The sequence below is a fragment of the Hipposideros armiger genome, unplaced genomic scaffold, assembly GCF_001890085.2.
Source record: "Hipposideros armiger isolate ML-2016 unplaced genomic scaffold, ASM189008v1 scaffold_405, whole genome shotgun sequence".
NCBI lineage: Eukaryota > Metazoa > Chordata > Mammalia > Chiroptera > Hipposideridae > Hipposideros > Hipposideros armiger.
The window spans coordinates 943,795-965,838 of record NW_017731755.1 but is presented as its reverse complement, the minus strand read 5'-3'; the positions used below and the strand labels follow the sequence as shown (position 1 = coordinate 965,838).

General features: G+C 37.4%; 1 protein-coding gene and 1 pseudogene across 1 annotated transcript in view; one reads left to right on the top strand and one right to left on the bottom strand.

Moving 5' to 3' along the window:
* Positions 1–22,044, top strand: part of GMDS (GDP-mannose 4,6-dehydratase) — a 730,364-nt gene that overhangs the window by 155,451 nt on the left and 552,869 nt on the right. The gene's annotated exons all lie outside the window — the stretch shown is intronic.
* On the bottom strand, positions 16,714–17,004 carry LOC109394023 (10 kDa heat shock protein, mitochondrial pseudogene; annotated as a pseudogene).

Sequence of the window (22,044 nt, the reverse complement as noted above, 5' to 3'; positions counted from 1 at the left end):
ATTTGGAAAACTGAGAAAAGTTACCTAAAATCTTAAAACTGGAACCTACATTTTGCTGGGTTTTTTGTTTGTTTGTTTTGTTTTTCTTCGTAGTCTGTTGACGTACATGGAATCATAATATGCATTCAATTTTGTACCTTTTTTGGAATTAAATTTTATAAAACCATTTTTTACAATAAGCAGCATTTCGGGGCCGGCTGAGTGGCTCAATTGGTTAAAAGCTCACTCAAGAGTGTGAGCTCTGAGCAACAGCAATTTGATTCCCGGCCCAGCTGAGCTGCCCCTGAGCTGCCAACAGGTGACAGGATGGCTCAGCTAAAAAACAAACAAACAAAACCAATAAGCAGCATTTCAGTGGCTGCATAATCTTACATGAGTCTTTCAATTTGAAGAATCAGGCAGAATTATTTTTTAACTTTACATTTATATTAAGCACTATAATTAAAATGCTTTCTTGGGCATTTTTATTATTTATTTGGGTCCTATATCTATAACTGGTACTATTATAATTGTTAACCACTTTTCCTAGTTAGGGGATTAGATTGAATCTGTGCTGACCATATCAAATATCTTGAATGTTACTTTGAAGACAAATCCATGTTTTTTTTCTCACATTTTTCCTTTCTTAATTAAAAAAAATAGAGTACATAATGCAGAAAAACCCACCAGTTTTTGGGCTGTTTATTTATATTTTTTCCAAGGTTTTTTGTTTTTTAATTTTTTGGTCTTTTAAATGTGAAAGAACATTTTGTGGTCTTGTGGACCTATTTTTCTTTTAATACAGATTTCTAAAAGCCTGACAGGAATAACATAGGCTAAATATGTTTGAACTTAATTCTTAGTCCATTTAGTTACATCTGGAAACACTGGTCACAGTGGAAATAGAGTTGGTGGTGAGACTATGGGTTTCCTGCTTTGCCTTACTTTTGTACTTTTAGCATTTCAATGAGCATGTTCAAAATATAGCCCAGAAAATAGGGTAATGAATAATTTTTGTTTTATAAATATATATAATCTGATAACTATTAGCTTAATAAACATACCTCTCTGTATTTCCTGACAACCTTTCAGTATCTCTCCTTATCCATCAAACATTCTGTTTTAATTAGAATATAATTTATATTGCCCTTAAATTAAGTTATTCTTATTTCCAGAATGTGTAAAATGCCAACTTCTATCTATAGAGTTCTGGTTGAACTTTTTGTTTTTACTGTGGGGAGAAATACACTGGATTTTGAGTCTCTATTTCATTTAAGGGTATGTTTGTAGGATTTTTTTCCTTCCATGGTCACTAATAGGGATATCAGTGATAGAATATCTCTGTCTTCACTGGTTAGGAGGCCTTAAAAATGTCTCTACATTTTCTAGAACCATAGAATTTCAGTATCTTAAAAAAGCCCTGACTCTGCATCTGGTATTTGACTATTATCTAAATTTGAAAACACATCTGTTGCCTATGAGATGACAGGAACTAAAATTATTCCAGGCACTACACAGATGCCAGGGGGAAAAAAATTATGGTGGTCCTATCTTCTAGTACCACCTTTTAGTGTAGGTAAATATTGCAGTAGAAGAACACAAGAAGTGCTGTATGATTGTGGGTGAGGGAATGATTAATTCTAAGGATGGGAGGGTTTGGAGGAAAGGGTGGCATCAGGAAAATTGCAGAAAGGGGACTGTGTTTGAGCTAGAATGAAGCCATATTTTGCCAGGCGGTCAAAGAAGGGAACTGGTTCAGGCCTGATCATGTGAAGGTGTGTGGGATACTCAGTAAGAGTTAACAAGTATACCCTGAGAGAGTAGTTTAACCCTGCCACTGCTGCTTGTCGTGGCAATCCATTTTATCCTCAGACATTTCTATTTGAAAAACCTTTCTCCCTGTAGCTTGTTTTACATCTATTGTTTCTAGTGTTTTCCTTAGGAATTCATGCAAAACAAATCCAATTATTTTGTTACATTTCTACTCTCTTAACTTGGAAAGGGTTATTATTCCCACGCAGATACCCTTACCCTCCATTTCGGCCTTGACCTTCTCTCCTCATGGGCAGACAACCCTATTTTCTATAGTTGTTCTTCCCATTATGTGGACTTCAGTTTCCTTAACTATCCTGATTCATGTATGCTCAACACATCCCATTTTCTTTGTCCTTCTTATGGTGTAATGCTAGGAACTAAATACCTTCTATTAAGTTTGTGGCCTGATTCGTGTGGAAAGAACTATCATTTTCTTTGTTTTGTTGACTAAAATTCTGGTTTTTAGACCATTATTGTGAAAGTCTGTTTTGGTAACCATATCTAACTGTCCCATTGTCCAGTCATATTAAATGTACTTAAACTGTACTTGTAACTCATTATCACCTGGCATTTATGGAGATACTGATAGTAAAAAAAAAAAAAAAGAAAAGAAAGAAAATGAAAAAGAAAAAGAAAAACAAAAACTGGATATAATTCAAATACCTGGCAATAGAAAATGTAGGAACTAAGTTCAGTTCCCCTGAAAATGTTTTAATGTGTTCTCATCGGTTGAACTTGTTAAATGTATGAGGCTATGTATTATACAGCTAATGGTAGTTTGGATCTCCTTTTGATATGTGTTGGTTTCACATCCATCCAAACATCTGGTGAGGATATTTCAGACCACATTGGGCTTTCTATCAGCATACTTTAAAAGTAAGCAATTCCAGCTAAACATTATGAAATCTTCTATACTATAAACCAAGAAGCAATTTAGTTGGCAACTCAAAAGTGGAATGTAGAATGAAAATCAAATGAGATAAATTCCCCCCAGAGGCAATCCACATTGTACACCCTAAAGGGATGAATGCTGATATTGTACATAAAGTGTGCTTTTATAAAAGCTTGGAATTTCCAAATATTTATCATGGCAGTGTTTTATACTTAAATCACATAATGAATATAGTGTCATTTTTCCTTTTAGTTCTGTTAGGCAGATAGTTTGAACTAATAAGTGATGAGACCTTGAAACTTCAGCTAAATCCTGCTTTGATACTCTAAGCATATATTCCACTTCAGTTGTTGAGAATTGTTCAAATTATTTTATGCCATTATAAACATACTAAGAGTTTAGATATTTTAAAATATTTGTTTTAATTTGAACTAGTGTCATCATACATCAAAATACCATTCCAAAAACTTTTGGTTTTTATACCATTATAATTAAGAATGAGAAACAAGGTTTTTTCGGATTTGTTGTTCTAGGTTGTGATTGAAATCCTAGAAGGCAATGTAAAACAGGTCATTTTATAAACTTAAGAGTTTTTAAAATCTATTCTTATTTATTCAGGCTGTATATTGCTTTAAAATTTAAGAGATTTGTTGATATTTGTTATGTACATCGTTAGGAGTATTTTATATGTAGTCATATTAGGTTGCTGGCCTAATAAAATGATTTAGTTTTTTGTGGTCAATGACTATTTATATCTATCAAATGAATATGTTAATTTTATTTTTTCAAATAATTATTTTTTTCTATATGTGGGAATTTCATATACTTGTTTCCTTCTCATTGCCAGCAGATTTTGGACCAGGTATTCCTTAGTTTACCGCCATTCTTATTGTGTATAGAGATTTGAATTCATTGCTTTGTTCTATATCTAGGGATATTGTAGGCTAGATTATTTGGATCAAATCTTCTGTTGAAAACAGCTAAAAATACAGGATAAAAAATATCTTAAATCTCCTTAAAATAATTGAAGAATAAACAAAATAATAAGCAGTTATTAGGCTCATACATTCTGGAAAGTAGGGGAGGTAGGCTCCTGAGAGCATTTGCCCATTTGGCAAAGAGGAACTTCGTTTTGACAGTCCTGTGTGATGAGAGAGACAGAAATCAGGGCTGCATCATGAAGTTTAGGATGGATTAGCTATAAACCCTTTCTCCACTTCCAGGGGATTCCACAGGAAAATTGCTTTGATGCTAAACCGAGCAGAATGGAGGGAAATTCCTGGGAAGGTGTAACCACAAGTAGGCCCCTCAAGCATATTGTAATCCAAAATCACATCGCCTGGGTCCAGAAACCTCTAAGCCCAGGATTTAGTTTGAGGAGTTCACAGACTTGTAGAGCCCTTAGGTTCCTGACAGGACCTACCATAATTCTTCTCTGGAGGAAATGATCACAGATAAGCCTCACAAATAATTTTACAAAGGCAATTAGCAGCACATAGTAAAAAATAACCAGGCACTCAATGAAAACAGTAATTTCTAATGAAACCTCTTCTCACATCTTTTCTTCTTTCTTCTGCTTCATATACTGCTTCTCTTTTTCTTTCTCCTCTTTTCTCTCTTTCTTGCTATCTACTCTTCTTTCTTCAGTTTTATAGCAGCTTAGAGTACTTTCACTGAAAATCACCCTCTGCTGTGTAGACTCTCAAAGCATTAATTTTTCATTCCCAGTGCTATTGCTTAGGTTAAGTCCTTCTTCACCACCTCACAAATGGGATGTTGTTAAAGCAGCCTGGGTGAATTTAATTTCATTTTTTCTTCTCAAATTCAATTGCAAACCAGGTTTAGGCTAATTAAGTTCCTTCTCACAATCTCTCAGTAGTTTCTTTATGAAAATTCCATTTGATTTCCCAGTGATCTGGCCACAGCTGAACCTCCCTTCATTATATTAAGGTAGGGCTGAGGTATTGGGAACTGGGAAATGGTAGAGAGCCTTTTATTCATATGATTCATTCCCATACTAGATTACTGTATTACAAACTAACCTCTTAAGCTCTTTGAGGAATGAGAGTTCTTTTATTTTGTTTTAGTATTGGCACTGGCTCTTCATATAGTGATTTACACATAATAGTTGTCCAATAAATGTTCTCTGAGTAAATAATGACTAAGAGAAATCAGATAACTTTGCTGAAAGAAAGTGTGAGTTATGAGCCAGGTTAAAGCTGATAGAAGAAACACTGCATTCTCTGGTGCTTTATGGTTTACAGAGCATTTTTCCCAGGTACCATTGATCTCCTTTTATCTTTGCGCCGACTTTATGATACAGGCAAAGCAGATTTCTGTTATTGCCATTTTACAGGCAAGTTAACTTCTAGCCATCCTTTATTTTTGCATATGAGTCACTTAGTTCACTTCCAGAAGCATTGACTCAACACTTAACCATATCCCCCACACTCTGCTCTTGGCTACTTTTTTTCCCCTGATCTTGACTACGTTTCTTTTTCTGATTCCTGCTACTGTCACTAATTTAGCCTTGTACCAAAGGCACTTGACTTTTTTTCCCCATAGCATTCTCATTTGTAAAATTAATACTCCATATCACAGTGTTTTATTATAATTGTCTATTTCTCATTTTGACCTGTTTTTTAACCATCTCTCTTTCCTCTACTCAAATGTATGAATATATTATATTATTTTGCAGACAAATAATATAGATAAACCCTGAATTGTTAAGTGCAGAGCTCCTTTTTTAGGTCTTGTGGGGTTAGGAAAAACGAAGGCCTTACTCGTGTAAACAAAATATGTCAACAGAGCATATACAGTATTATGTCAGTAAGAACCTTACAACACAAAACTTGGGTGATATAGATAATCTACCTTGATTACATTTACTTCACTCAATCTAACATTTTGGCAAAAGTAAAAATTTATTTTCATGTTAATATTGAAGAATAAAGCATCAAACTGTTTGGTCTTGGGATCATTAAAAGTTCAAGACACAGGGTTTATTTTCAGTTCCATAGGACAGGCAGTGGCACCCAGGGAACACTATAAGGTCTCATGCGGTTAAGTGCTGATGCATAGAGTTGAATTAGCATAGCATTTATTGAGTGTCGGCAGTTTCCATGTATTGAGGATGGTCAGTATAGCAATCTGTCCTTAAATTTGAAAACTGAAGATGAAATCAAGAGTCTAAATGCAAATTCAGTCTCTTCTGTTCAAGATTTTTTTTTTGGTGGTAATTTTTTATTTTTCAATTGCAGTTGACATACAATATATTAGTTTCAGATATACAGCATAGTGATTAGACATTTATATAACTTATGAGGTGATACCCCTTAGTACTCATCTGACACTATACATAGTTATTACAATATTATTGACAAATATTCCCTATGGTTTACTTTATATCCCCATGACTATTTTGTAACTACCCATTTGTACTTCTTAATCCCTTTCCCTTTTTCATCCGTCCCACAAACCCTCTTTTCACCTGGTAAATCTCAGAATGTTCTCGTTATCTATGAGTTTGTTTCTGTTTAGTTAGTTTGTTTATTTTGTTCTTTAGATTCTACACATAAGTGAAATCATAGGGCATTTGTCTTTCTCTGCCTGCCTTACTCCATTCATCATAATACCCTCTAGTCCATCCATGTTGTTGTAGATGGCAAGATTTCATTCTTTTTTATGGCTGAATAATAATCCATTGTATATATGTACCACCTCTTCTTTATTCACCCATTGATGGACAGCCAGGCTGCTTCCACATCTTGGCCATTGTAAACAATGCTGCAATGAACATATGGGTGCACATGTCCCCTCGAGGTAGCATTTTGGGTTTCTTTGGATAAATACCCAGAAGTGGGATTACTGGGTCTGTCTTTGTTTCTTGTTATAGCCTTTGTTATAAAGTCTATTTTGTCTGTTTTAGCTATTGCTATCCTAACTTTTGTTTGTTTGTTTCCATTTTCATGAAATGTCTTTTTCTATCCCATTACTTTCAGTCTGTGTGTGTCTTTCTATTTGAAATGAGTCTCCTATAGGCAGCATATGTAAGGGTCTTGTTTTCTTATCCATTCGGCCACTATATCTTTTGATTGGAGCATTTAATCTGTGTACATTGAAAGTAATTGTTGATAGATGTGTAGTTATTGCCACTTTATTATTGTTCATGGTTTTGACCTTTTTTTCCCCCCTTTTTAATGAAGTCCCTTTAACATTTCTTGTAGTACTGGTTTGGTGGTGATGAGCTTTAGCTTTTTCTTGTCTGGGAAGCTTTTTATCTGTCCCTCAATTCTAAATGATAGCCTTGCTGGGTAGAGTAGTCTTGGTTGTAGGTTGTTACTTTTCATCACTTAGATTATTTTGTGCCAATTCCTATTTTGTGCCAAGTTTCTGTTGAGAAATCAGTTGAGAGTCTTATGGGTCCCCACGGTGGGAGAGAGCTTTTTTCTTGCTGCTTTTGAGATTCTTTCTTTGTCTTTTCACCTTTGGCACTTTAATTATGATGTGTCTCAGTGTGGGCCTCTTTGGGTTCATCTTGTTTGGGATTCTCTGTGTTCCTGGGGATTGTATATCTGTTTTCTTTTCCAGATTAGGGAAGTTTTCTGTCTTATTTCTTCAAATAGTTTTTTAAATCTTTGCTCTCTTCCCTTGGTATCCCTATGATGTGAATGTTGGTATGCTTGATGTCCCAGAGGCCCTTTAAGCTGTCCTCAATTTTTTTTTTATTCTTTTTTTCATTTTGCTGTTCTGATTGGGTGTTTTCTGCTACCTTATCTTCTAAATTGCTAATTCGGTCCTCTGCTTCATCTAATCTACTGTTGATTCCCTCTAATGTATTCTTCATTTCAGTTATTGTGTACTTCATTTCTGACTGGTTCTTTTTTAATGTTTTCTATGTCCAATTTTTTTTTTTTAAGATTTTATTGGGGAATCGGGGAAGGGGAACAGACAAGTTGCTGTCCTTTTGTTCTTCAGTCTAGTTTGGGAGGACGTTGCTTCACTGGCCCATGTTGGTATTATCATTGTGCTCTTCCTGGGCGAGGCAGATCGGTCGCTGGCCTCTGGACAGCTGCTCACGGCGGCTCTTGGCAGCTCACACCAGCTGTCGGCTGCTCATGCTGGCTACCGGGCCACACACAGTAGCTTATGGCAGCCCACTGCAGCAGGGGATGCAGCCTACGCCATCGCTGGCGACTCACAGCAGCCCAGCTCCAGGTTGAGCTGTTGTTCACCATCTTAGCTGTAGAGGGCAGTGTCACTGGCCCTTATGTGGGATCCGAACTGGGGCCCTGCTGCTCTTAACTGGTGTTCCAAGCCAGCTGTTAACCAACGCGCCACTTGGCAGGCCCTCTATGTCCATTTTTATGTTTTGTTTCTGTTTGTTGAAGTTCTCACTGAGATCATTGAGCAGCCTTATTACCAGTGTTTTGAACTCTGCATCTGGTAAATTGCTTGTCTCCATTTTGTTTAGTTCTTTTTCTGGAGCTTTAATCTGTTCTTTTATTTAGACATATTTCTTTGTCTCCCCATTTTGGCTGTCTCCCTTTGTTTGTTTTCATTATTAGGTAGGACTACTATGTCTCCTGCTGTTAGTGGAGTGGCATTGTAGTAGGTGTCCTGGTGGGCCCAGTGACATAGTCTCCCTTGTCACCTGAGCCAGGTGCTCCAGGTATGTCCTTTGTGTGAGTTGTGTGTGCTCTCCTGTTGTAGTTGAGCCTTGGTTGCTGTTTGCACATCAATGGGAGGGATCGATCCTCAGGCTGATTGGTTGTGTGGACTGGCTGTGACTATAGTGGAGGAGATATTGTACAGGGACTGACCCTATGGAGCAGTATTTGCTTTAGCAGGGCTCTGGTGCCTATCCAGTGTGCCTTTTGGATGTGTCATTTGTGGAGTTGGTTGGCTGGTACCCTGGTGTGGTCCAAAGGTGGCCACTGGGTATGTTGGTTCTAGAGTCTTTTGGGTGGGTCTCTGGTGCAGGCCAGGGTCAGCCGCTGCCTGTGCCCAGCTCAGACCACTTGACATGAGCTACAGAGTGATCTGCAGATGGTTGCTATTTGTGCTGGGCTTTGAGGTTCCTGGGAAAGACTAAGCTGTGAACCGAGGTTGGCTGCTTGTTAGTGCCAGGCTTGGGGCTGCTTCGTAAGAGGTATAGGACACGTCGAGGCCAGATGTTGCTTGTTTGGGGTTTGTGAACCTTTGAGAAATTTTAGGAAAGTGTGCAGCCAAGAGACGCTGTTTTTATGGAAAAGCCACTAGAAGCAGCTTGGGTGGGCCCACAAATTGGGTGGGGCAGGGTCTTAGGGAATCACCGGAGGGGAGTGAACGGTGTTAGCTGGGTTGATGCATACTCAGATATGATGCCTACCCGAGTCTGCATGCTGGGTGGTGGGAGTGCTCAACAAAGGAGTAATAGCTCTGCCAGTACTTCTGTTTGAGAGAAAACTGCCCCTCCAGCCCTTGCTCTGTAGCCACACAATTCATTTCCTTCACATATGTCCCTTCACCTTTCAAGCTGCTGTCCCAGCACTGCAGCTCAGAGTGAGTGAGTCTGTCAGCAAGTCTGTCTGTGCACAGTTCCTTTAAGAGGAATGCCTGGGACTCCAGCTGCCCTCCGTCTCAACCAGCCACACTCTTTGCTGGTTTTCACACCAAGAAGTTTTAGGGACTTCTCTTCCTGGCACTGGAACTCTGGGCTGCAGAGGCTGGTTTGTGGCTGGGACCCTTCTCTCCTTAAGGAGAGACCTGTGCAGCTGAGATATCTCTGCCAAGTTTTAATCACCACACATGGGTGTGGGACCAGCCCGTTTTAGTCTCTGCCCCTCCTACGAGGCTCGAGGTGGCTTCTACTGTATACCCTTAGTTATAGGACTTCTGTTCTGCTTCAGGTGATTCTCAATGATGGTTTTTCTGCAGTTTAGTTGTAGTTCTGATGTGGTCCTGAGGGGAGGCAAGCACAGCATATACCTATGCCACCAACTGAAAGCCAGCTGTCATTTTCCTGTTGGAGATTTTGTTAGTGAAAGGATTTGCACTAAGATTGGAGAGTAGTCATGCATACCAAAAGATTATTTATTTTACCATTGTTGAGCTAACCCCTTCTTTTATAGGAAATTACTACTACTGGTAACTTGTTACAGTTGCAAGGCCAAATCCTTCAACTTGAGGAAATCAATCTACAAGTAGGATAACGGAAAGAAGGAAAGCATACCTATATTTATCATACACAAAAGAGAATTAACTTTAAGTTTTTAAGTGAAATTATAAGGGCTGTTTATTGGTAAATGTACTTTTATTCATGATGAATCATATAGTGTTCTTTCTTCATCATTCTAATCTGTTCTGTCAGAACTTCAGGAACCTCCCAAACCTTTTCATTCTGACTGGTAGCATCAGTGTTGTATGAAGAACAATACCAAACATTTGCTTGGTTGGAATGGAAAAGACTTTATGAGGCTAAGGCACTCAGATCCCTATAAATTACATATGTGGTAATAATTCTTTAGTATTTTAGCTCAACATTTCAACAAGTTTTTTATGTTAATATTTTATTTGGAGCAATATTGTGATTTTCCAAGTGATTTCTCTTATGGAAACTCTGGAGTCCATGAAGGACACAGACAAATATTTCAGAGCTTTTTTATTACTCAAGACAGCAGCAAACACATGGCAACAATAATGTACTAAAAGGAACACTATTATAGTCAGCCTAAACATTCTTCCTCAAAGCCTTTCTTTCATAACCTTGACCATAACGGGCCTGGAAATGTATACTGCCACCTCTTCATTGTGTTATTTTCTGCCAGCACACAGCCCAGAAGGGAAATAAAACATATTTAACTGATGTGCATCAGCAGAATAAAGTCTATCAACACTGTCTTTAAAATGTCTATTATATGAATTGAAAAGTATGTAAATGCTGGGAAACAGCCCTCCTCACTACTGGAAGAAGTTTCAGAGCCCCTGAGGTAGGTGCAGAAAAGCAGCTTTCAGGAGGAGCTACATCACTCTGGTTACTTGTGATTGGTTATTTTTATGACTTAAATGGAGATACTACCTTGCCAGTGGGCCTGGAAAGGCCTAGATCTTAGTAAAGTGTCTCTGTTGTATTAGAATGATGGGAACCCAAGATATGGAGGGCATGATTGTCTATTGTGAGAGACGAGATGCTTCTATGAATTGTGTCTCAGACAAAAGAAATGTTGTTTCTAATAGAGAGGGATGAAACGAGAAAAGGGAACTCAACTAGGGTTTTCATAGATTTTGCCAGCAGGCAGGTAGGTCAGTGCTCACACAGAAAGAGTTATTGCCTCAAGATGTACAATTGCTGGGTAAATGATCCTACACAGAGAGTTTTAGACTCTTTGTTAGTGGAGTGGCCTTCTAGGGATCAACTCTGGAAGCATGTCTTTGGGAAAATGTCTGTTTCCACCTGGGTGGATCAATCAAAGCATGATTAAGTAGGGGAGATTCTGGATTTGAATACAGGTTGGTTTGAATACAAAATGCCTAAATTTTATAGTAGATTTTATTCCTCTTCCGATGACGTTGCCGTGAAATAAAGAAGTTACAAGTAAGAGCATATGATTTCTAAAATGTAGATGTATTGGCAGTTAATTGAAGAATATTATGATTTCATCTTGAATTAAGAATAATCATCCTTCATTTATTTCCTTGACTGAGAAAATAAGCTTGATTGATTTGCTAGACTAAGAAGCTATCAGTGAAACAAAAAAAAAGTGAGAGAAAAATTAAATAGTATGATCCATGTTACAGATACCTAGGGAGATGGCTAGAAGGGAAAGAGAAAAAATGGGGGTATGGGAGTGGAGTTGGGGTTGTTGTCAAGATATCTAAGTCAAAAAATTATTTTTTCGCTTCTTTAAAGACAGAGGGAATACTTTTATAATTTAAATGTTGTAGAAGAAGCAAGCAAACTTTTCTAAATGTGAATGAGTTAGTTCAGGGTATTTTCTTGGCTTCATTTGGTTTGTTTAGTAAAAACTGTTATAACCTTGGAAAATGATAGAGTTGCTAGATTTGTAGTGACTACTGAATTTGGTTATGGTTTTATGTGACTAATTGCAAGCCTGGTTCTTTCACTTTAATAGTGTTAGAAGGTCTCTGTTGAAAGGGATGGCCCTCTCTGGTTTGCTCAAACTGTATGTAAACCAGCCCTCTTCTGAAAACTTGAATTCAGGAATTTTATTTGGATTATTTTATTGTAGCTACTCGCTGTGAAATGAAGGGTAATTGACTAATCTAGGATCTGGTAGCAATTTTAGAGATTGGAAAATTGGGTTTCCATCTGCCACTTGAACAAATAAGCAGCTTCTCAAAGTATATCCAACCAGTTTATTCAAAATGGTGTATTTACAGGGCTGCCTCTTGTTCACTAGTTTATTATGGTCTGTACGATTTACAAATATCTCTTCTCCCTCAAACCTCCCAAACCCAGCAATCAGGTACTGCTACATTACAGGTAGAGGTACTTGGAAGTGCATAGGCTTATATGAAAAGTACCCATGAGATTGAAGGGAAAAGTCAGCGTTACATGATCAAGTGTAACTTTTATCATCTAACCTAAGACTTTGGTCAGGAAAAGTAAGTTACCTGAATTTATCTAAAATAGAGTCTCACACAGTATTTTACATCTAGAGGGCATTTGATAAAATATTTGTTAATTTGTTTTTCTCTACCCAGAACTGTCCTTGAGACACATAATTTTGACTGACTTGCTTATGATTCATTATATCTTGAGTATTGTTTATGTTAGCATTAGCTGTTTCTTTCTATTCAAGTTGAAATGATTTCTGTTAATGTGGGACATTGGAATTCCTACCCCACCCCAATTAACTGGAATGTTTTGGTAAAAATAGACCTTCACTTGAGTATATCTGTCAGGAATAAATGGCAAATGATAAATGTACCATAATTTTAAAATTACTTGATGATTGACTCGTCCAATAAATTGTAGTTATATTTAAGAATACTCGAAATGTGAAGACTTATGAGAAACCTGAGACCTTATTGTAAAAATCAAAGCAAAATTAGCTTTCTGAGGGCATAGATATGACCTTCACCTCCCAACTCTAGAAAGTGTTGAGGCCATTCTTTCAGAGCAGTTAGAATTAACCAAAGTATCATCATGGTTAATACTCTGATGTGGCATTTCAGTTTAAATACATCTGATTTGATATTTTACTTCCTAAATAGTTGTTTTGGATCTTGTTTTTCTTGTCCATTTCATTTAATTTTATAACCCATTAGAATAACTCAAGGTATTTCTTGTTTTTTGTGTTTTCTTTGGGCTGTTACAGATACTTGAAGAGTTACAGATTATCTAATAATGCTAGATACAGCTTTTGGGCAGTTAGCTTAGTTGTTGTGGAAGATTTTCTATTGTTTTGGGTAATCTGGGCTCAATGTAGGCTCAGACTACGTGATGGAAAAGTAAAGAAAGTATGACTGAGGAAGATATTAGCATTCATTAAATGCCCAACACTCTATTGAAGTCTTATGTGTTAAATGTATCTAATCTTGTACTGATTAAACACTGCAGTGCTGGGTTCTAACCATAGCTTGATTTTATCTGTACAGCCCAGATTTGCCAAGTAATTTGGAAAAATTATTTTAATTTTTAAAGTTCAGTTCTCTGAAAAATTTGTGAAATACCTGTATTTTGTTTTAGACAAATGCTGATGTTTAATGGGATTTTTAAAAAAAGGAATGACAGAAAATGGGATTGCGTTTTTTAACAAAGACATCTTATAAAGAATAATTAGGTTGAGTACTTGCCAGTAACAAATTGTGTAATTGTGGGTAAGTCTTTTAACTATTTTGGGCCTCAATTTTATTATCTGTCCAGTAAGGATATTTGGTTGAAACTTTTTTTCCACTGGAGCACATAGTAAGAAATATATTTTATAAAGCATTCTAGTAATTGTGTATGTTGAAAACAAGTGTCCCAAATAAATGAATGGAACTATATCAAACTAAAAACTTCTGCACAGCAAAAGAAACCATCGACAAAATAAAGAGCAACCAACCGAGTGGGAGAAGATTTTTGCAAACAACACCTCCGATAAGGGGCTAATATCCAAAATATATAAGGAACTCATACAACTCAACAACAAAAAAAACAAACAATCCAATTAAAAAATGGGCAGAGGACCGGAATAGACATTTCTCCAAAGAGGACATATAGATGGTCAATAGACTTATGAAAAAATGCTCAACATCACCAACATCAGAGAAATGCAAATAAAAACCACAATGAAATAACATCTCACACCAGTTAGAATGGCTGTCATCAAGACAAATAATAGCAAGTGTTGGAGAGGCTGTGGAGAAAAAGGAATCCTCATATACTGTTGGTGGGAATGCAGATTGGTGCAGCCACTATGGAAGACAGTGTGGAGATTCCTCAAAAAATTAAAAATAGAATTACTGTGTGACCCAGCAATCCCTCTCCTGGGTATCTACCCTAAAAATCTGAAAACATTTATCCATAAAGCTATATGTGCTCCGATGTTCTTTGCAGCTTTAGTTTTGGTGGCCAAGACATGGAAACAACCAAAGTGTCCTTCTATAGATGATTAGATAAAGAAGTTGTGGTATATATACACAGTGAAATACTATTCTGCCATAAGAAAAGATGAAATAGTGCCATTTGTGGCAACATGGATGGATCTTTAGATTATAATGCTAAGTGAAATAAGTCAGACAGAAAAAGTCGAGAACCATACAATTTCATTGGTATGTGGTATTTAAAACTGAAAACAACAAAAGAGCAAGAAAAACTAATGAAGAAACAAAACTCGTAGACACAGACAATAGTTTTGTGGTTACCAGAGGGTAACAGGAGAGGGGGTGGTAGATGAGGGTAAAGGGGGTCAAATATATGGTGATGGAAAGGGAATTGACTTGGTGGTGAACACACAATGTGATATATAGATGATGTATTACAGAATTGTGCACCTGAAAACTATGTAACTTTGCTAACAGTTGTCACACCAATAAATTTTAATTAAAAAACAAACAAACAAAAACCAAGTGTCCTCACAATGTACAATATATTTTTTATTTTTTTAAAACGCCATTTACTAAATTGCTTTCATGACCCATAACCATCACTTTCAGTTTGGAAAATAGCGGATTAGATGCTCTTGGCCCTTTCAATATTAGTATTTAAAATTGAATTTTAGGAATCAATTTTATAATTGTTCTTTTGGAACAAAAATACGAATTAAGTTTATGGCGATGACAAGCTGTAATCGTCACATAAAGTGGAGGGGATATGATGGGGAAACCGTGCCCTGTGATTGTCAGATCTGGCAGACAGGAGGACCTCTCTGGGACTGCTGTGGCACCTGTCATGCCAGGCAGGTGGATGCTGATGGGGCCAGCAGCAGTGACCTCTGACCTCTGTCCTCCTCTGCTGACTGTGTCCCACTCTCTCATTCCTGGAAGTGGAAGTCATCAGAATTTGGGAATCAACATTAGACAAGCAGATGGATCAGACAAGAGTAGAGCTATGTAACACTTACATCTGTGCTACCTCACTTTCCCTAATTGTGAAAAGAAAATATTTAAAGCACATCAGGGGAAGTGGCAAGTGAACAACACCTATGATAAATGCTGCTTAAGCAATGGGTCCTTGGAAAAAGTATATGTGCTTTCTATGTTTGAGTCTGTGTGTGTTGTGTAAAGTAGGGAACACATATTGTACGAGGTGTGATAAAAAAAAGTACGGCGACTGTTTAAATTAAAAAAAATTTATTACAGTAAAGGACACATCACCATTAATCCCCTCAAAACACTCCTCTTCACTTCGAACACACTTATCCCATCGTTCTTGCCACTTTCTGAAGCAGTTCTGGAAGTCCTCTTTTGTGAGTGTCTTTACTTCATCCTCCATCATGACAACACTCAGTGTCACACATCGTTTCTGGCATAGCAGTTTCTGTCAAGTAAGATCATTATGGCATGTCCTCCTCATCCACCTTATTCACCGGATCTGGCACCATGCGATTTCTGGCTCTTCCCCAAAGTCAAAATGACCATGAAAGGAAAACATTTTGAATGGATTCGGACGTCGAAGCAGCCACGACAGTGCAGCTAAAGACACTCACTAAAGAGGACTTCCAGAACTGCTTCAGAAAGTGGCAAGAACGATGGGATAAGTGTGTTTGAAGCAAGGGGGAGTATTTTGAGGGGGATTAATGGCAATGTGTCTTTTACTGTAACAAATGTTTTTATTTAAACATTCACTGTATCTTTTGATCACAGCTTGTATCATATGTCTTTAATTCTCTTCTTCATTTTGACTGTTACTGCTATGCATATAAATTTTTTCATAGGTGGGATGAATGGTATAAGTAGTTTTCAATCATCTTAGAACAACAAGGCAGTTCCCCATGGGGCTAAATTTCCTGACATTTGTGGCAGTGGTGAGATTGAGCTGCTTATTAGTCCTACCCCTGGGAATCAGATACTTTTGAAATGGGTAGTATGTGTGAGCGACCCCTTTGTGTAATATGTGGAAATTGTTTTGCTTGGGGGAGGGAGAGGGAAGATCTCAGGAATAAGCACATCAATTCTGGACTTATCCGAATAGATGGAAATGGGGGGTGGGGGGAGTCCACTAAAACACCCTGAATTTTACATGGTATCATCTAAAAAACAGAAGAGGGCTCCAATTCAAACTGGTGCACGTAACAGACCTGTAGGGCTCAGCACATCATGGCAGTGTAGAGTGTAGCCTGTGGCCTGTGCTCTTTGAGATCGTGCTTAGTCTTTTTTTTTTTAACCATTTATTTGTATATTTTTATTTGGAAATGTTTATATCAGTGCAGTGGAACTAAAATTTAAGAGACACTGGATGCCATTACTTTGGCTATCATTAGTTTATTACAAAAGAGAGACATGGAAATTATTTACATGGTGAGATTTCAGAACTTCAGTGAAATGGGCAGCTTCACATGATGCCATGTCAGTAGTGATTTATTTCAGTCTACATACTTTCAAAGAATGTCTCCATCTCTAAATAAGAAATAATCCTTGTTGTCAAGAACTACTTTGGTGCCTCCATATTCTAGAAGAGCTTTATCTCCAACTTTCACGCTAACTAGTTGAATCTCTCCACCCTTTCCTTTAGAGCCGGATCCAACAGCTACTACTGTTGTCTCCAGTATTTTTCCTTGAGATTTTTCTGGAAGCATAATGCCTCCCTTGGTTACAGTTTCCACCGCACTCCTTTCAACTAATACTCGGTCAAAGAGGGGGAGAAACTTTCTAAATGCCTGCCCTGCCATGACTCCATCAGCAGCAGTTCGTACTCTGCTCTCACATGGAAGGAGACACCTGCAGTCTGGTCTTCTGGACACGTGAACTTTAGAAAAGGTTGCCCAGCACGCAGGCACGCTCACCCGGTTTGTGCTTAGCCTTAGCGGTTAAAGGCCAATGCTAGTCTTTCTGGCCCTTGAGAGCTGCCAGTGTTGGAAGAGTGAGCTGCAGACCTGGTTGGTAAGTCCAAGTGATGAGATGATGGGAGGGCAGAAGGACAAGGACAGCCCGGAGCAGGACGATGGACATGCACCAACAGGCAGGACGTGGTCTGGACAGATCCTGGGACAGCTCTTTGTACAGTCCTTCATGAGGTTGTCTGGGCCTTCCGGGCCGGGGACAGGGCCACTGGACTGTGCTGCATGGAGAGGGCACCTTTCAGTGAGCCAGAACCAGGCCCTCATAGCACGCAAAGTGCGTGCAGCCAAAGGCAGCCTTGATGTAGTGCGGAGGGCACGTTCTTCAGTCCTGAGTCTTCTGCTTTTGGTTTTTTCCTCGCACAAAGTCCTCATTTTACCATGATCTTTTTTTCTTCTTTAAGAAATTTAAAAAATAGAACAAGGTTTCTCACTGAGAATCGGACATCCAATATTTACTCATATACCTTATAAACAAAACTTTGGTAAAAATGTTGAAATAATTTTTGTGGTACTACTGTATGCTCCATCGTACAATACCCCCATTAAGTAGGGGATATTATCATCTCAATTTTACAGAAAATCAAGGCTCCCCTAAATTAAGTATTTAGTTGAACCATATAAAACTGCCATTTTGTACCCCCAAAATATTTGAATATCCGTAGAATTAGATTGTTCAAGCTAATAACTAACCAAAGAGCAAATACCCGGGAATTGGCATTCTAACAGAACTCTGATGACCCCAAAGCCGATCTTCATTTTTTTGCACTAGTCTTCACTGCTTTCTGTATGGAATTTACCACATTTTAAAACCTTACTAAATGAGTAGTGTAAGAGCCACAAGATGTTCTTCGATCATGAAACAAAAGCCTTACAGCACAATCTATGCTGCCACCAGAAAATGGAAAAGTGAAGATCAAAAGGGACACCTTGCCCTGTAGTGTTTTGAGTATGTGACTATTAAGGATTTTGGAGGGAAGCTTGATTTCAGGGTTCCCGATATAATCATTTGAAATTCATTTATTTATTGAAGGTGAGCATATTTTTAGGATTGGAATCTGAAGCAGGATACCGTTTCTCAATACTAAATATGTCCCTTTTCCATGTGTCTGCCAAGTGACTTTTTTTTTATTAGTTTCAGGTGTACAAGAGAAGGTAGTAATAAGACATTTATAAACCTCACAAAGTGATAACCCCAACAAGTCTATTACCTATCTCATACTGTACATAGGTATTACGATACCATTGACTCTATTCACTATGCTGTACTTTATATCCTGTGACTATACTTGTATATATGCACGCACGTGTATACATATATATATATTTAATTATACTAGACATTCAATATTATTTTATATTAGTTTCAGGTGTACATGCAATGGTTAGGCATTGATATAATCTATGAAGTGATTCCCCCAATAAGTCCAGTACCCATCTGACACCCTACATAGTCTTTACAACGTTATTGATTATACCATCATACTGTGTTTCACATCCCATGATTATTTTGTGACTACCAATTTGTACTTCTTAATCCTTTCACCTTTCTCACCTATCCTCCAACCCCCCTCCCATCGAGCAACTATCAGTTTTTTCTCTGTATCTATGAGTCTATTTCTGTTTTGTTTGTTCGTTTACTCTGTTCTTTTGATTCCACATGTAAGTGAGTTCACATGGTATTTGTCTTTCTCTGTCTGACTTATTTCACTTAGCATAACATCCTTTTAGGTGTTGCAAATGGTAAGATTTCACTCTTTTTTATAGCAGAGTAATACTTTATTGTATAAATGTACCACAATTTCTTTATCCAAGTGTCTTAATGGGCATTTTGGTTGTTTCTAAATCTTAGCTATTGTGAATAGTACTATAGTAAACGTAGGGGTGCATATATTTTTTGAATTAGCATTTTAGATTTCTTTAGATAAATACCCAGGTGTGGAATTGCTGGGTTATATGACAGTTCAATTTTTAATTTTTTTGAGGAACTTCCATACTGATTTTCATAATGGCTGCACCAATTTGCAATCCCACGAACAGTACATGAGGGTTTTCTTTTCTGCACATCCTCGTCAACACTTGTTTGTTGATTTATTGATGATAGCCATTCTGACAAGTATGAGGTGGTATCTCATTGTGGTTTTTATTTGCATTTCTCTGATGATTAGTGGTGTTGAACATCTTTTCATATGCCTATTGGCCATCTGTATGTCCTCTTTAGAGAAATGTCTCTTAAGGGCCTCTGCCCATTTTTAAAATCAGATTGTTTGTTTTTTTGTGTTAAGTTGTATGAGGTTTTTGTTTGTTTGTTTGCTTTAAAGATTTTATTGGAGAAGCAGGGGAGGGGAACAGCACTGGGGAATCGGGGGAAGGGGAACAGACAAGCCACTGTCCTCTTGCTCCCCAGTCTAGTCTTGGAGGACATGGCTTTACTGGCCCATGTTGGTATTGTGATCATTGATCTGCCGGGTGAGGCAGATCAGTCGCCGGCCACTGGATGGCCACTCACGGTGGCTCTTGGTAGCTCATGCCGGCTGCTGGCCGCTCACACCGGCTGCCAGCCACTCATGGTAGCTTATGGCAGCTTCACTGCAGCCCATGCCATCGCCAGCGACCCACAGTAGCCCAGCTCCAGGTCGAGCTGCCCTTCACCATCCTAGCTGTAGAGAGCGCAGTGCCGCTGGCCCTAATGTGGGATCTGAACCGGGGCCCTGCTTCTCAGAGCCGGCGTCCCAAGCCAACTCCCAACTAACGCGCCACTCGGATGGCCCTGTATGAGTTTTTAATAAAATTTGTATATTAACCCTTTATAAGATTTATCTTTGGCAAATATTTTCTCACATTCAGTAGGCTGTCTTTTCGTTTTGTTGATGGTTTCCTTTCCTGTGCAAAAACATTTTAGTTTGATGTACTCCTATTTGTTTATTCTTTCATTTATTTCCATTGTCTGATGTCTGAGAATTTACTTCCTATATTTTCTTCTAGGAGTTTTGTGGTTTCGGGTCTTACATTTAAGTCTGTAATCCATTCTGAGTTTATTCTTGTATATGGCATAAGAAGGTGGTCCAGTTTCATGTTTTTGCATACATCTGTCCAGTTTTCCTAGCACTGTTTATTAAATAGACTGTCTGTACCCCAGTGTAAATTCTTGCTTCCTTTGTCATAAATAACCATACAGTCATGAATTTATTTCTTGGCTCCCTACTCTGTTCATTGACCTATGTGTATGTTTTTATGCCAGTACTATTTCTGTTCTGATTACTATAGCCTCATAGTATAGTTTGATACCAGCTAGCATGATACCTTCAGCTTTATTCTTCTTTCTCAGGATTGCCATGGCTATTCGGGGTCTTTTATGGTTCCATATAAATTTTAGGATTATTTATTTTAGTTCTGTGAAAAATGTCATTGGTATTTTGATAAGGATTGCATTGAATCTGTAGATCATTTTGGGTAATATGGACATTTTGATTCTATTAATTCTTCCTATCCATGAGAATGGTATATGTTTCCATTTATTTGTATCATGTTTAATTTCTCTCTTGAATGTCTTATAATTTTCTGAATAGAGGTCTTTTACTTCCTTGGTTAAATTTATTCCTAAGTATTTTATTTTTTTATGCAATTTTCTTAATTTCTTTCAGATCGTTCATTATTAATGTATAAAATGCAACAGGTTTCTGAATATTAATGTTTTATCATTCTACTTTACTAAATTCATTTATCAGTTCTAATACTTGTTAGATGAAATCTTTCAGGTTCTCTCTATATAGTATCATATCATCTGCAAATAATGACAGTATTCTTCCTTTCCCATTTGGATGCTTTTTATTTCTTTTTCTTGTTTGATTGCTGTGGCTAGGACTTCCAGAGATATGTGAATGAAAGTGGTGAAAGTGAGCATCCTTGTCTTATTCTTGACCTTAAGGAGAATGCCTTTAGCTTTTCCTATTGAGTATATTATCTGGATTTGTCATATATGGTCTTTATTATGTTGAGATATGTTCCCTGTATATCCCACTCTACCGAGAGTTTTTATCATGAATGGATGCTGGATTTTATCAACTACTTTTTCTGCATCTATTCATATGACCAAATGATTTTTACTTTTCATTTGTTAATGTGGTGTATCACATTAATTAGTTTGCGGATATTGAACCAACCTTGCATACAAGGAATGAATCCCACTTGATCATGGTGTATGATCTTTTTAATGTGTTGCTGAATTTGGTTTCCTAATATTTTATTGAGAGTTTTTGTATCTATGTTTATCAGGGACATCAGCATGTAGTTTTCTTTTTTTGTAATATCTTCGTCTAGTTTTGGAACCAGGGTAATGGTGGCCTCATAAAATTATCTTGGGTTACTTTCCTGCTGTTGAATTTTTTTGGGAATAGTTTGAAGAGAATAGGTGTTAATCCTTTTTAAATGTTTGGTAATAGTTTGAGAAGAATCAGTGTTAATTCTTTTCTAATGTTTGGCAGAATTAACCTGTATAGTTATCTGGTCCAGGACTTTGGTTTATTAGGAGGTTGTAATTATTGATTTGATTTTGTTAGTATTAATTGGTCTGTTCAGATTTTCTTTCTCTTCTTGATTCAGTCTTGGAAGATTGTATCCTTCTAGAAATTTATCCCTTTCTTCCATATTATCCAATTTGTTGGTGTATAGATGCTCATAGTATTTTCTTAATTATTATTATTTTTTTTTGGTATTTCTGTGGTGTCTATTGTCACTTCTCCTCTTTCATTTATAATTTTATTTATTTGAGCTCTTTTTTTCTCAGTGAGTCTGGTTACAGGTTTTGTCAATTTTGTTTATCTTTTTGAAAATCCAGCTCTTGGTTTCACTGGTTTTTTTTTTTTTTTTTTT